Raw genomic sequence first — 16,415 nt, forward strand, 5'->3', positions numbered from 1 at the left:
AAAAAAAAAAAAGGCCACCAGGACCAGTGGATTTGTCATGCAGGCACCAAGCCCCAGCAATAACCTTGGCGAAGAGCAAAAAATAAAAAGGGATGAAACAGTCTTCATAGGGGCTGAACCAATTTATGTTCCCACCAACAATGTAACAGGGATCCTTTATCTTCCCCCTTGACTTGCATGCTGCTACCTTCATGGGGAATTGTTCATTCTCTTTTTGATCCACTATTTTTTACTTTATTTTACTAACTCATCTTCTTAAACTTAGCCTTTAAAATTTTACTTTTCAAAATTTGACATCCATCTTCTCTTTATATTTTATCTCATCTTTGAACCTTTTTTTGGCTGTTCTAGTTCCTAATTTTTAACCACGCTTGAAGTGGTGCCTATGTAGCAACCCATCTGATGAATTGCTCTAGCTTGTGATGACTCAAATCAATCTCATTCCACATATACAAAAACTCACTTGTGTTCATTTTGTCTAAATTAGTGTACCATCTCCTTCGATTAAAAACAAGAGAATCTTCCATTTATACAGCCCATTTCACTATCCAAAGAACTATGAAATCAGATCTATTTTATTTTGTAATACCACTTCAATCCATCAGCTTCTATCTAGCAAGGACTAGAAATGATAATGAAGTTTTGATTAAGATGACTTGTTTTCAAGATCAGAAGAGAAAGCACAAGTAGAACCTGAACTGGAGTTGGCTTATTGCACCAAAGTAAAAGACTCTGGGGTGGGTGGGGGAGAGAGTACAGGTCCAAAAAGGATGGCAGAGGACCTAGTGGGGGTTGTATGTGGAAAACTGAGAAATGTTATGCACGTACAAACTACTGTTGAATATAAAACATTAATTCCCCAATAAAAAAATTTTTTAAAAAAGATGACTTGTTTTCCTATACCACACATAAGGGAAATCATACAGTGTTTGTCTTTCTCCCTGTGAATTATTTCACTTAGAATATGCCATCTAGGTCAATCTCTGTTATTGCAAATGGCAGAATTTCATCTTCTTATTTCATTACCTTTATTTATTGATTGATTAGGGATAGCCAGAAATTAAGAAGGAAGAAGTGCTAGAGATGGAGAGAGGCAGACAGATATCTGTAGCACCACGTCACCACTCGCAAAGCTTTCCCCTGCAGGTGGGGACCAGGGGCTCACACCAGGTCCTTGCGCATTATAACATGTGCGTTCAGCTAGCCGGCCCTGAATTCCATCTTTCTTGATACCTAAATATTATTCTACTGTGTATCTGCACCACATTTTCTTTATCCATTCTCTAATTTCTGGGAATTTAGGTCACTTGGGTCCTGGTTTCCTGGTTCTTGTTGCCTTCTTATATCGTTGAAAAGATCATTTTGATTTTTTTTAAATTCATTTTCCCTTTTGTTGCCCTTGTTGTTTTTCATTGTTGTTGTAGTTATTGTTGTTACTGATGTCATCATTGTTGGATAGGACAGAGAGAAATGGAGAGAGGAGGGGAAGGCAGAGAGGAGGAGAGAAAGACACCTGCAGATCTGCTTCACCACCTGTGAAGTGACTCCCTGCAGGTGGGGAGCCCGGGGCTCGAACCAGGATCCTTGTGCCAGTCCTGGCACTTTGAGCCACCTGCACTTAACCCGCTGTGCTACCGCCTGACTCCTTAAATCTTAGCCATTTTAATGAGAGGGGAGAAGGATAAAGTTAAGTGCATGAGCTCAGACATTCATCATGAACTAAGTGTAACTCAAAGACAGAAAAAGTCAATGAACTCAGTAATGATCAGCTCAGGTCATTTGGAAGGTAGACAAGTCACTGACAGAAAGTTGACTGAGACGTTATATTTGGTGAAAGAGATTTAGCTTTGTTTTGATGATAACAAGTCTTTTCAAAAAAGTTTGTCTCCGAAATCAATACTGTGCAGTCTGTCTAATAAGTATCTCTTCATGGAGGGAGCACTTTAATCAATCATGCTGCCTTACTAATAAAACGCTGTACATAAAAGGGAAAACACAATGTAGTAACATTGTGAGCCTATCCTTAAAAAGTCAGTGATAGATTTGCAAAGAAATGCCCCAGAAGTTTTAAAAGACACAAAAGCAGGTGACAACCAGGATTCTTGAGAAGTCACATTTGATTCCTGCACTTTTGAGTGATAGGTATGTTAGAGGCCCTTAGTGACGAACATGTACTTGAGCGCTGTGCCATTAACAAATAAAAAATAATAATAAGCAGTTCAGTAAAGTACATACACTACATGCATTTTGAAGAAAATTTCTCTCTCTCTTTTTTTAAAAAGACAGTTACAGGGACTGGTGTGGTGACGCACCTAGCTAAGTGCACATGTTAGAGTACTCAAGGACCCAGGTTCAAATCCCCATCTGCACGGGGAAAGCTTTACGAGTGATGAAGCAGGGCTGCAGGTGTCTCTCTGACTCTCTGTCTGTCTCGCTTTCTATCTCCGCTACCCTCTCAACTTGTGGTTGTCTCTATCCAATAAATAAATAAAGATAATACATTTTTTAATAGAGACAGCTACAAAACTCAACCAATGTTGAAGTAAATTAAGTATATTAATAACTTAGTAATTTCTGAAGGCATTCACTTGTGTTTATTTTGGTTTTAGTTTCTAACTTAATGACAGATTTTTCAAGGCCTATTTTAGAATCACTTACTTTTCCAGGATAGAAAAATCCAGCTAATCAAAAATTACCAGGGACTGTGGATGGGTATTCAAAACAGAGGTATTAATACAAATATTGACCTTCCATTTTGTTGAATGAACATCTAGCTTTACTGTCTCTCATGGCAAACATTGACCTGAATTCTAGGTCAATAATAAACCTCTATGTTCACTGCACCAAAAGTTAATGCCTACATCATCTCCATTTTCTCAGAAAACAACTACTTCTTCCGAGATCAGACGAGATTGGGCGTGTTCAGGGTGGTATGGCCGTAGACAGAAAAAAAACTACTTCTATTTAAACTGGAGTGATCACCTTTTAAAAAGAAATGCAAAGTAGAAGAAAATAAACTTGGGATAAAAAATGTTAATTGACAAAGACTCAGAAGGTATTGGCCTTACAAACAGTTCTAATATTAATTTACATCAAGAATTTAGATCTCTAGGTTATTTTTGCTAGAGAAATTAAAATATTTTATGAACAGTCAATAGAATGGGGAAAGGAAGAATTAAGCCTGTTTTGAGAGTTTGGAGCAAAGAGCTCCATGCCATGGTTTTACTGCCTGGATATCAGTTTTGTTCTGTCAAATGTCTGCAGAGGGCCTCAAACTAACACTATCTCCTCCTTCTAGTGTCTGCAGAATCACGAATAAATCTACATTCCCGATAAGATTTCCTGGGTGACCCTTGTGATAAACAGTCTTCCCAGTCTCCGTGGCTTTTGTACACACCTTATAAAAGATCTTCTTACCTTTCTCTCCCCCTCTGTCTTCCCCTCCTCTCTCCATTTCTCTTTGTCCTATCCAGCGATAACAACATAAACAACAATGATAAACAACAAGGGCAACAAAAGGGGAGCAGTGCATTCATAGTGCAGGCATAGCTCCAGCAATAACCATGGAGACAAAAAAAAAAAATCCTCTTGGGGTTAGTAACCAAAATACACAATGAACCACCAAACTCAACAATGAAAAGACAAGCAACCTCATTGAAAAATGAGGGAAGGACATGGGCAGAATCTTCTCCAAAGAGATACAAAGGGCCAAAAAAAATACAAAAAAAATTTCTCAGTCACTGAGGATCAGGGACATGTAAATGAAAACAAGAATGTGATACCACTTGACATCTGTGAGAATGTTACAAATTAGGAAAGACAGAAAGAAACACCGACTCTTGGAGAAGCTGTGGTGGGGATGAGGAAGGATTCTCTCAGCTGTAAATTGGTCCAGCCTCTGTGGAAAACAGTGTGTAGATTCATCAGAACACTAGAAATGAACCTACCTTAAGATCCAGAAATCCCTTTCTAGGGCTCTACCCAGGGAAGACAGAGACACCTATCTGAGGAGATTTATCTATACCAATGTTCACAGCAGCACAGTTCGCAAGAGCCCAAACTTGGAAGCAACCCAGAGGCCGGAGAACAAATAAGTGGCTAAGAATGTCATGGTATTTATTATACACAATGGAATACTCTGCAGCTGTTACAATGATGAGGTCACCTCCTTTGCAATATCTTGGTCAGAACTTGTAGGAATTATATTGAGTGAGATAGGCCAAATGAAGAAGGACCAGTACCAAAACTTCTCACCTACAGGTAGAGCTTACCAAGGATAGTAAGGGAAAGCATAAGATGAAACTTGGACTGGCTGATGGTGGTTCTGGGCTTGAACCTAGTACCTTGGAGCCTCAGGAATGAAAGTCTTTACAAAAAAAAAAATCATGCTGTCTCCACAGTCCATTTTCCTCTTTACCATATAAAAGTTATCTGTCTACTTCTCCAATTTTTAGCTACCTGAATTAATACTATTCATTTCACATATGTGTTAAATACAACTTCTATCACCTGAATTGCCTTCTTCTAATGATTTTTAACGAAAACATCCTTCCTAGGACATCACTAAGACTCTAATAAATGGCTAACGTAAACCTTTAAATAGTTCCTTAACCCTCATCTCATTTCTACCTGCAAAAAAGAGAGAGATAACCCTTTATGATATTAAGTGTGGACTCATGAGCCATCAGAAAACTTAAGCACTTGGGAAGTCTTGTGGTAGCGCAGCGGGTTAAGCGCACGTGGTGTAAAGCGCAAGGACCCGGCATAAGGATCCTGGTTTGAGCCCCCGGCTGCCCACCTGCAGGGGAGTCGCTTCACAGGTGATAAAGCAGGTCTGCAGGTGTGTCTTTCTTTCTCTCCCTCTCTGTCTTCCCCTCCTCTTTCCATTTCTCTGTCCTATCCAACAACGACTACATCAATAACAACAACAATAACTACAATAAAACAACAATGGCAACAAAAAGGGGAATACATATTTTTCAAAAAAAGAAAGAAAATTTAAGCACTTGTGGCATATAATTTCCAACTGGAAGCGCTTGGCTTGATGTGAGATAGATGATACAATAGAGAAAAAAAGTGAAATAGCTTGGTCACTGAGGATTGAGGAAAAGTTGCTTAGAAAGTCACCTGCACCAATGGTGGTTTTATAATAAGAAGAAAAAAGCCGTTATATGAATGCATTAATATTGGGGTATAGCTAATTGCTAATTTAGGTAATTGCTTATTACTTCGGCATAACCTAAGCTATTTATTCTGTGATAGTGTCTAATGAAATGATCCAAGAAATCTAGCTCCAGGCATGATTCTTTACTTGTTTTGCATTTGCAGAGTCCATGCAATAATTAAGATGTCTTTGATGTCATTAATACAAAATAAATGTTATCATGCAATGCTATTTTAATGAAAAAAATGTGAAAAGGATGAATTTTTGAAGACAGGACAGCGATATGAAGAAAAAAGAATCTAGCCTATTTCCTTTACAAGAAACAAGTCATTTTACTCCCTTTCAATTTGTAGCTTATGCTAAATTCTTCTCCTTTCTATAAATAACCATTCTTCAAGTTTTTCTTTTACTGCATGTAGCCAAAGGCCAAAAGTTTTCATTCCTGGTTCTCATTGAAATTCAAAACATGGTTTATTCTACCTTCACCTAATTAAACAAGTTCCTCCTTTTGTGTGTACTCAGCAATAATGTTGTCACATTTCTATATACTCTACTGACTATAATTAATTATTACTTTATCTAGAACTTAGTGGACTATCATTCTTCAGGGCGATTTGATAAAGAATTATGGTCTTGACAGAAACCTAATCTTGAAGAGATTACCCTGAGCCATCATTATGGGCCTCTCTATAGCAATATATAACCTTATCCTGAATGACAGTGCCCATGGATCTTAGCACTCAGCCACATAAGTTAGTGGCAACAGTATTAGAAATGGCAGTCCACCCACCTTTCAGGGTGACAGCGTTAATATAGCTGCTTCTCTTCATTTGTGCTCTAGTGGCTGAATCAGGAAATGGTATGACGAACAATCTTGGGAAAAGAGTTCATCATCAGGGTGGAAAGAAAGGAAAGTCTCCCAGTATAATGCCTTTCTCTCCTTGCCGAGCACAGCATGCCTTTTAGCTCCTTGGAAAGAGATTTCCTTGTTAAGTGTTTGGATGCTGAATATGGGACGATGGAATTTGTGAATTGTATTACCCGAGTGTGACTTTGTATTTTAAAATCTTTCGACATTGGAAATTCTTTTCTGTCAGTTTTATTTCCTACACATGATGGCACCTGTTTCCTAACATCATTTGTTAGCGTTTCTTTCTTACAGAAAAATAAAGCCTAAACCTAAAGGCTCAGCAAGCCATTTAGAAGGAAATGCACTTGGGATAAAATAATTGCAATTTTTTCTACTCGTGACCACAGAATGAGAGCTCAGATCTACAGGGATGCAGAGGTCACATAGGCTCCTAAGCTGACTATGGACCCCAGATCACATCAAATCGATGGGGTTTACAGTCCAATATTTATACACCTTTCCCATATTAGGGAGCTACTCCTTTCCCTGATCCAGCTTCCTGGTCTTTTTTCTAGCCATGACATCATCTCTCCAGACAATAACTTGGATCCACCTGCATATCAGAGGTCAGGCTCAGAAAAAAAAAACCCAAAAAACTAGTATAGTCATGCGCCCTTTGAAATATAACTAAAATAGGCCTACTAGCTATCTCTAAAAAGGAGACCCCCACATCTTCATCTGCAACATTCCAGCCTTTAGGTTTATGGTTGCTCAACAATTTGTTTGACTTTATATGTTAACTCTTTTTTCAGCCACCAAGTTCCAGATGCTACCATGAATGCCAGCCGGACTTCCCTGAGCAGAAGACCCCACCAATGTGTCCTGTAGCTCCACTTCCCCACAGCTCTGCCCCACTAGGGAAAGAGAGAGACAGGCTGGGAGTATGAATCGACCTGTCAATGCCCATGTTCAGCAGGGAAGCAATTACAGAAGCCAGACCTTCCACCTTCTGCACCTCATAATGACCCTGGGTCCATACTCCCAGAGAGATAAAGAATAGGAAAGCTATCAGGGGAGGGGATGGGATAGGGAATTCTGGTGGTGGGAACTGTGTGGAGTTGTACCCCTTATCCTATGATTTTTGTCAGTGTTTCCCTTTTATAAATAAAAATTTAAAAAAAAAGAATTGCAATTTGAGGTACAAAGGTTCAGGAACAAACTCTGAAATGTATCTAAAAGAGGAGCAAACTCAGTGTTTTCAGAGGAAGGAAAAACTCTGATAAGGGACGTGGTCAATAAAGGGATCATTTATGTTAAAAATCTTAAGCCATCCTCAGCTCCAGACAATTGGTTAATGATACTCTGGAAAGGATGAACGGGGAACTCACTCTGTAGCTCAGCTAAGTGTTCATAATCACCAGTTCTCACAGTCTGGATGACCTATCAAACAAGCATTTGCTTGAGGGTTTCCTAAAACAATCGTTTTTTGACCCAGTGCAAAGGTGCCTAGCCCAACTCAAAGGAGACAGTCATACAATGTCTCTGTAGTGACGCTCGGGCTCCAATTTCCTTCTCCAACTTTTTTTAACTTTTTTTTTTTTGGATAGAACAGAGAGAAATTGAGAGATGGGGGGAGAGAGAGAGGGAGAGACAGAAAGACACCTGCAGAGCTGCTTTACCGCTCAGGAAGCATCCCCCCTGCAGGTGGGGTCGAGGGGTGCAGGGGCTTCAACCTGAGTTTTGTGCATAGTAATATTTGCACCTGCCCAGGTCGCCATGACCTGGCCCCTTTCTGGCTCCATTTTAAGATGATTTCACAGATGTCAGTTTTTCACAAAAGTAATTAAGTAGCATCATAGTACTAAACTCATTTCTCAGAATATCTAACTCTTATCAAGCAGAATAAATTTACCTACAACTCTCAAGAAAATAATAATAACTTCAGAAGTAATCATTGTTTCTGTTGTTCTCTTATTGTTCCCTACATCATTTTAGTTGCCACAACTGACAGGTAAATAGTAACCCTGTTTAATATAAGAAAAATATACTTAATAAAAGTGCCAATAATTTTTAAAGGAAATTAATAGATTGTATTAAGCCAAGTGTTTAACATAGATTAGGGTAAATGAAAATATATAATGTTCTCAGATCACCTTTAAAGTACACAAACATGGGGTTAGGCAGTAGCACAGCAGGTTAAGCACGCGTGGTACACAGCACAAGGACAGGCGTAAGGATCCCGGTTGAAGCCCCCGGATCCCGGTTCGAGCCCCCGGATCCCCACCTGCAGGGGAGTCACTTCACAAGCAGTGAAGCAGGTCTGCAGGTGTCTATCTTTCTCTCCCCCTCTCTGTCTTCCCCTCCTCTCTGCATTTCCCTCTGTCCTATCCAACAACAATGACATCAGTAACAACAATAATAATAACCACAACAACTATAAAACAACCAGGGCAACAAAAGGGGGAAAAAAATGGCCTCCAGGAACAGTGGATCTGTGGTACAGGAATGAAGCCCCAGCAATAACCCTGGAGGCAAAAAAAAAAAAGTACACTAACAGGGCTGGGGAGATAGTGTAATGGTTATGCAAAAAGCCTTTCGATGCCAAGGCACCAAAGGTCCCAGGTTCAATCCCCAGCAGCACCATAAGCCAGAGCTAGGAAGTGGTCTGGTTAAAAATATATAAATAAACAAACAGTGAAGTATATTCTGCTATGTTGGTTTGGTTTCTCTTTCAGAGTTTTCATGTAAGGTTTAAACACAGGATATATATAATATAAGAATCCGTTCAGGTTTTAGAGTTTACCTGTCTGACTGACCTTAGCCTTTACCTGTCTTTACAGCTGGAGACATCTGACCCCCATTCAGCTGTACCACAGGGTGGAGATGGAGGCTGCCTGTAAGAACATTGTGTCTAGTGAGTGACTCATCAGGAAATCAACTGATGTTCCAGTTCCATTTTGACCTCACGTTATAGCAATATCTCTGAGCCCCAATACTTCAATTTGCAGCTGATTGTCTGCAAGTTCTTATCATACCCTACCAGTATTCTACTTCTCCCCACAGAAGACCCAAACTTTGGGCCAGCAAGATTAGCTCACCTGAAAGCATGCCTGCTTTGCCAGGTGTGAGTCCAACACCCAGCACACTGGAGGAAACTTCAGTGCTGTGGTGTCATTCTCTCCCCCCCTCCCCCTCCCCCTTTCCCCTTCCCCGCCCCCTTCTCCCCCTTCTCCCCCTCCCCCCTCCCCCCAAACATGGGCGCCTTTCTACACATGCCACCTCCCCCTGCCTTTTCATTCTTTAATTAAAAGCCATGGATTACTGTATAACCTTAAAACCACCAGCAAACATCCTGATTGCTCAGCTGTCTCCTTTTTCCTCTCCCCTGCTGCTCCAAAGTGCCTGCAATTTACCTCCGGAAAAATGTACCTTGTAAAGCTTATGATCAAACAGTCTGTTGCTCAGAATGTACCTATGCAGGGTCTTGCTCTGCGTTTGGGTTAATGGATACCCCAACCTATATTTACCTGCTTTTTTCTTTCAATAAACAAATTGCCCCACTGAGGCTTTCCCAGGGCTGACTGCCTGTCTCCTTAGACACTTGGCCCTCCGCACACGGAGTTACTCCAGGACTGACCCCTGTCCCTTGTGGCTCGAGGGCAGGGAGGGAGCCCAGAGTGGACCGCAGACCACAACCAACAAAAAGTACAATTCCTGGATTCAAGTTCAGCAACAGAAAGAACTGTCTGTAGACAAGCAACAACCGGTCTGTCTATTTCATTTACAAATACCGAATATTCCTGAAATAGCCTTCCCTCATCAGCCTGCCTCCCTAGCTATCTCTTAGCATTTCTGTACCACTTTCAGTACTAAATCCTTACCTTCTCCAGAAACAATTTGAGGAGGTCAGAGAAAAACCCAGAGTGACTTCATTTTGAATGCCCCCACCATGTTAGGTTTGACCTCAGCCTCACCCCAAGTTACTGGAAAAACCGCAAAAAGTCCCACCCTGGATCCAACCAATCAGAGACAAGTAAGGAAGTTCCCCCCCCACCCACCCAGGTGATGCAAAGGAGAACAGCCATTGACCCAAAAACAACTGTTCCAACTGTTCCTTGTTCCTTGTAAACATCCCCACCTGTACCCACCCGGTGCTAACTATAAAAAAAAAGCTGAGATGAAAACTGTTCGGGGTCACAAGACTTCTCCTGCATGGAGGCTCTTGGGGCCCAAACTTCAGCTTGCTCATAACGGCTCTTGAACTTGCAAGTGATTCGTGATTCTGGTCTTCTTTGCGTGAGATCTGGACTCGAACCTCTGAGCATATCAAGGCCAGAACACTAAAATTTCTCCCTGTGCCTCCACTGACATAATTTATCACTTTCTACTTCCAATTAACAGTCCCACAGTAGAGAAGTCATCTCTAGCTAGTTTCCTATTAGCCTGAACAAGCATCTGTAAAATATTAAGATATTTTCCCCCGAAACCTACTGTCTTCACTTTTTCTTTTTCTTTTCTAAAGCTCTATTTCTTCTCTAAAGGCCAGAGATATATTTTATCTTCCTAATGACATTTTACAGGCCAGGGTCAATGCAGACTTGAATGTCTGAGGCTTGGGGTTCAACCCCTTGCACCACACATATGCTGTGAAGAAATAAGTCCCTCTTCTTCTAGCGTTTGCCAATAAGTCCCTCAAGTTGATTCAATTAGAAATCCCCCATATAGAAAGCTAGGTAATTTTAGTGATTAAGAGCAAACCTTTAGAGGACTAGATCATGAAGGAATTTCCCCTTTTCCCCACCCAAGGACAGCAGAGAGTTTCTTATTAACTAAAAGTTTATAGACAAGATAACGAAACCCATCTGCCTTGTAACCTTTATGCCTTGAAGTTACATGATAACCCATGTATTTTCGCTTCTGTAATCTCGCCTGCTTATCGGTGCTGCGTGGTAGTTTCAGAATGTTTATTCTAGGAAGGTACTCATGTGACACCCCCCCCCCCCCGGCCTTGAGACCCCTCACGCCCATGCCCTTTAAAAGGGAGACGAGTTCCAGACCTCGAAATCTCAGCTACGGGGCCATATTGGCACACCGGCCTGGGTTCTCCTAGCTAGGATTCGTCTCTTGTCTTTGTCTGTGTAAGTCTTTGTACTAGCCTTATTTTCACTCTTTCAAACTTAAGAATAAATTCCTTATACTTCACTTATATACGGGAGTTGCTTCAGTTTGTGTGGGTTCCGATCAGAAGTGCACTTTCAATGCTAAAGTAATGCTGTGGCTTTCCTTTCCTCTCTTTCTCTCTCACTAAATAAATAGATTTTTTTTTTTTTTTAAAGAATAAGGTATTTTATGTGCACTGTGAAACACATTATTCAAATATCAAAGGTACCAATAATATGTCATCGTGGTCCGGGAGGTGGCGCAGTGGTAAAGCTTTGGACTCTCAAGCATGAGGTCCCGAGTTCGATCCCCGGTAGCACATGTGCCAGAGTGATGTCTGGTTCTTTCTCTCTCCTCCTATCTTTCTCATAAATAAATAAAAGCTTAAAAAAAAATAACAATATGTCACCACCTTGACAGAATTTCATTGTTACTTTGTGTAAATATTTCCCAGAAGGAAATTGTTTAGATTTCTATTCTCAAAATGTTTGTGCTTTTGTTTCATCATAATTGTGTAGGATTTTATGCAAGTGGAAATGATGAAGCATAAAATAATAACCGAATGCAAATTAAACTAACGATAACTCTGTTTCCTTGAGATCTTAAAAAATAATTCTGGTATTTAAACTTTTTGTATTATTTTTGAAAAATGAAAAAAAAATTGTGACCACCAAAAACATTGTTTTCTAATGTCTTCTAAAACAAGGATAAAGGTGTTTTCTAGATTATGTGTTCGTTTCATTAACTGTCCTCACTTTTCTCAAGTGGATATGAAACTGCAACAAACCAGTATCAAATAAAGCTACAGATTCACATTCCTCATGAAATCATCAGAACGCATCTCAGATTTTCCAGAAATATTTATTTCTCACCTTGAAAACCAAGGTGAATAGGAGCGATGATTGTAGCATCCATTTTGCAGCTTATGATCTTTCTCAGAAGTCAAGACACGAAAAGACTCAGCAAATGAGAAATAGAAAATCCGTGACCACGTTGCCTGCTAGAAGTTACGAAGATTGCATGGAAAATTACCACAACCATTCCCACAAGCTAGGCTCTCGGCATGGCTGGGGCTTTTGGTACCACACGGGAGTGAGGACCTTAACTCTTGGGGAAGTTCCAGGGATGGAGAACAGTGCTATGGTATTGCTCCCCCTAACATATATATATAAATACATATATATATATATATATATATATATATATGCAGAAGGATAATATACGCTTTCATTACCAACAGATAAAACAACTAGTATCTTTAACTTTTGATCTGAAGTGTGGTAAAAACAGTAAGAAAAGAATAAAATACTAGGAGTCATCCAGGTACTAGTAGTAATTAAATTTTAAGAAAGAATGGCTTCCTCGTGAGATAGAAGATAAGAAGAGAAGAAACACCTGGTGATATAAATATGAACGAGAGGGGGCCGGGGCTAAGGCAGGTGGCGGCACACCTGCTAAGGCAAGTAAGTAAGCACAGTGACCTAGGTTCCAGACCCTGCTTTCCACCTGTGGAAAAGACTCACAATTGGCAAAGCAGGTCTGCAGATGTCTGTCTTTCTCTCTCCCTCTCAATACCCCTCTCTCTCTCAATTCCTCTCTATCCTATTGAATAAAATAGAAGAACCAAAAAATAATAATAAGGCTGCCAGGAGCAGTGGAGTCAAACACCAGCACTGAGCCCCAGTGATAACTTTGGAAGCAAGAAAATAATGGCAGTAATTAAAATAATTAAATAAGCAAGAGAGTAGAGCGTATGGCCAGGTGGATAAGCACGGGGTTAGGGTGAACATGTTACCAGGCTCAAGCTCCCAGACTCACCTGCAGGGGATAAGTTTCATGAGAAATAAGCAGGGATGGTGTTTCTCTTTTTCTCTCCTTGTTTCAAAAAAAAAGTAAAGAATAGAAAAAAAATATGGCTGGTAGGAGTGGTAAAGTTTTGAACCCAAGAGATAATCCTGGTGGGAAAGGGGGGAGGGCAGGGAGCAGGAAGGGAATTACATTCCAGATTCTTGTAAATATAACATTTGAAAACCAGTGGTTTTCACAAAGCTGATAGATAACATTTATTTAAAATAGAGAATCACACAACCTACTATATGTAAAAATGTCAGAAATAGAAAACCTGTAAAAATCTGGAGGAAGGAAAAAAACCCTTATGCACTGCTATGGTCATGTGGACTAGCACCGCGCGTGGAAGACATCATTGCAATCTCTCAGGACATGAAGATAGCCTGGCCATGCAGCCTGGGGGGTAGTGTGGTAGTTAGACTGATAGACCTACAAGAATGAAGTTCTAAGTTCAAGTCCTTGCATTGCATATGCGAGTGGGTACTCTAGTTACACTCTCTCTCATTAATAAATAAATAATTTCATCTTTAAAAATAAAGAATAGGGGAGTTGAGCAGTAGCACAGCGGGTTAAGTGCAAGTGGTGCAGAGCTTAAGGACCAGCATAAGGTTTCCGATTTGAAACCCTGGCTCCCCACCTGCAGGGGAGTCGCTTCACAAGTGGTGAAGCAGGTCTGCAGGTGTCTATCTTTCTCTCCCCGTCTTCCCCTCCTCTCTCCATTTCTCTCTGTCCTATCCAGCAATTACGACATCAGTAACAACAACAATAATAACTGCAACAACGGCAGCAAAATGCAATAAATAAATAAATAAATATTAAAAAACAGATGTACGACTGGATCCAGCAAATCCTCCAATAAATATCTAGACAGGAAACAGGAAATTGCAAAATTGAAAAAAGTATAGGTAGCCAACTGACATGCCTTCACCTATTCCCTGGGACCCACCTAAAAGGGGGAAGCGTCACAGTAGTAGGACAGTGTGACAGGTGTCTCTTTCGCCACCCTCGCACCCCCAATAACTTTCAACTCTATCATAAAAGAAAAAGGAAAGGAAATGGCCTCTGTGAGTAGTAGAGCTGTGTAGGCAACAAGTCTCAATTCAAATACATTAATCAACATTCCTTACATTTGGGACAAAAGAAAAAATAAAGCATAGAGCAAGATTACCAGGGACAGGTAGGTGGTGGCGCACCTGCTTAAACACACACATGACAGTGTGCAAGGACACAGGTTCAAGTCTCTGGTCCCCAACTGCAGGTGGGAAGCTTTATGAGTGGTGAGACAGGGCGGAAGGTGTCAGTCTGTCTATCTCTATCTCCTCCTCTCCTCTCAATTATTTTTTGATGCTAGCTAATAATAAATAAATACAAATATTTTTAAAAGATTACCAAGCAAATAAATGCCTCATTTAAAATTGAAGACAGGGGCCAGGTGGTGGCGCATCTGGTTTAAGCGTATGCTTCACAGAGTGCAAGGACCCGAGTTCAAGGCTGCAACTGAAACTTGAGGCATGGTGAAGTAGTGATGCAAGTGTCTCTGTCTTCCACATGCCTCTCAATTTCTCTTTGTCTCTATCCAAAATAAATAAGTAAATAAATATGAAAAATAGTAATAATAACAAAATTAAAAATAGAGCTCACTAATCTACTAATATCACATGGGACTCAATACCAAAAAAGTCTAGTCTCCCTCTGTAGTAGACTTTGTGCGATTAGTTGTCGTCAGCCTTATGTCAATACCACGAAGTATGACTGAATATTTCTTAGATTCAAGGTCTGTAGAATTTGAAGTAAGGAAACTTGAGCTAAAGCCATTTTTTTTTCCTTACACCTGGAGCACTGCTTAACTCTAGTTTACAGATGTGCTAGGGATTGAACCTGGGACATTTTGTGCCGCAGGCCTGGAAGGCTCTTTGCATAATCATTATGTTAACTCCGCAGCCTCATCACTATCTACTATTACAAAGGGAAATTCTCGGCTTCATGGTTGTTCTGATCTTTTTACGTGTATGCATATGATGCTTGATTTTGGCTCTGGATATACAAAGCATTCCAGTAAACTTTTTTTTTCTGACCCCTTTTATCTAATCACCAAAACTAAGAGTTCTTTAGTCTTCTCTCTACTGAAAGTATGAGCAGCTAATGAATCACTCCTATCAGAATCACAGACTTCTTGATAAATAAGATAACTTCAGGCCATTTCAGAAGGGATATGAAGGTTCCTTAGTTACAGCAATGTGTCCTGTTGTCAGTGTCGATTACCGTTTACTTTAATATGCACGAGGGTAGATAATAATTCTGTTCCACATTATGCTAAGCACTGGTAACAGTTTCCTCTTAAACTCCAAATTATAAGAACTTAAAACTCTTCCTTATCATGCAAAGCTTGAAAGAGAACTATTTTTGCTACTAGAATGAGTTTTTAAGACAAGATGCTGTTTCTTTTATCTTTTACCAACTTTTAAAGATGAAAGTCTGTCATACTTTACTAAACCTGAAAATTAGTATGTTCCAGTGAAGCGGAGAAAACTTAATAATAAGTAGGACTATGTGAAATAATAAAATTCTGTGCAGTACAACTTCTGTTATCTGATTATTTTTTTAAAAATAAGAATAGTAATTGCTATTGAAATCTATTTTAAACTGCTTCTGTTAAAATCACTTCCTTATCTTTTGTGGACTATGTGTGTGTGCATGAGTGAGGGAGGGAGAGTTCCTCTAGTTAACTAGTAATTCATAAACAGAACCAAAAATGTTTAACAACAAAAATGACAAACTTTTATTATGAAATCACAGGAGGGCCAATATTTGTAGCATATACTAACTGTAGTAACAAAAGAAGAAAAGGAAAAAAAATAGATGAATCTTCCTTTAAAAACATAATGATATATCGTGAAGAATAAAATTAGTGTGATAGCTCAGATTTGTATTAAATTTGTTGCCATAACGGTTACTATTCAAAATGCAAAATTCTAACAAGGTAGAACGTAATCTAGAGAGAAAATTTATTAAATACAAAAATAAAAAGGATGAATCAATAGTACACTGGCTATTAATTTATTAGTAAAAATTAAAATTTAACATCCCCTTGAAAATATTTTCAAATTAGGATTTATAAGTATATCAAAAATCTATTCAAACTATATTAAAAATTCAAAATACTAAAATTCAAATAAACTGCAATTTAGGTATTCTACTCAGAAAGTACGAGTGACCTTAATATTCCAATTAAGCTGAAAAAGTAATTTGTATAAATAGTATGTTACAGTGTGTAGCATAAAAAGTCAAGAAAAGGGTAGAACAGGTAAATTATGAAAATATTATTGAGTGAAAAACTCAATTATCATTAAAGTGCAGAGATTTCATTAGTAAGATTAATGATGATTTACTGAA

At 39.4% G+C, this 16,415-nt stretch overlaps 1 long non-coding RNA gene across 1 annotated transcript in view; it reads right to left on the minus strand.

The window, feature by feature from the left end:
* LOC132534309 (uncharacterized) overlaps window positions 1-9,961 on the minus strand; it is a 356,331-nt gene extending 346,370 nt beyond the window's left edge. Inside the window, exons 1-2 of the long non-coding RNA XR_009546032.1 lie at window positions 9,896-9,961; window positions 8,831-8,908 (exon numbers count right to left, since the gene is read on the minus strand). This is a non-coding gene — a long non-coding RNA (uncharacterized LOC132534309). The remainder of the gene's footprint in view (window positions 1-8,830; window positions 8,909-9,895) is intronic.
* Window positions 9,962-16,415: the final 6,454 nt, after the last annotated feature.

Source organism: Erinaceus europaeus, chromosome 18, assembly GCF_950295315.1.
Source record: "Erinaceus europaeus chromosome 18, mEriEur2.1, whole genome shotgun sequence".
Taxonomy (NCBI): domain Eukaryota; kingdom Metazoa; phylum Chordata; class Mammalia; order Eulipotyphla; family Erinaceidae; genus Erinaceus; species Erinaceus europaeus.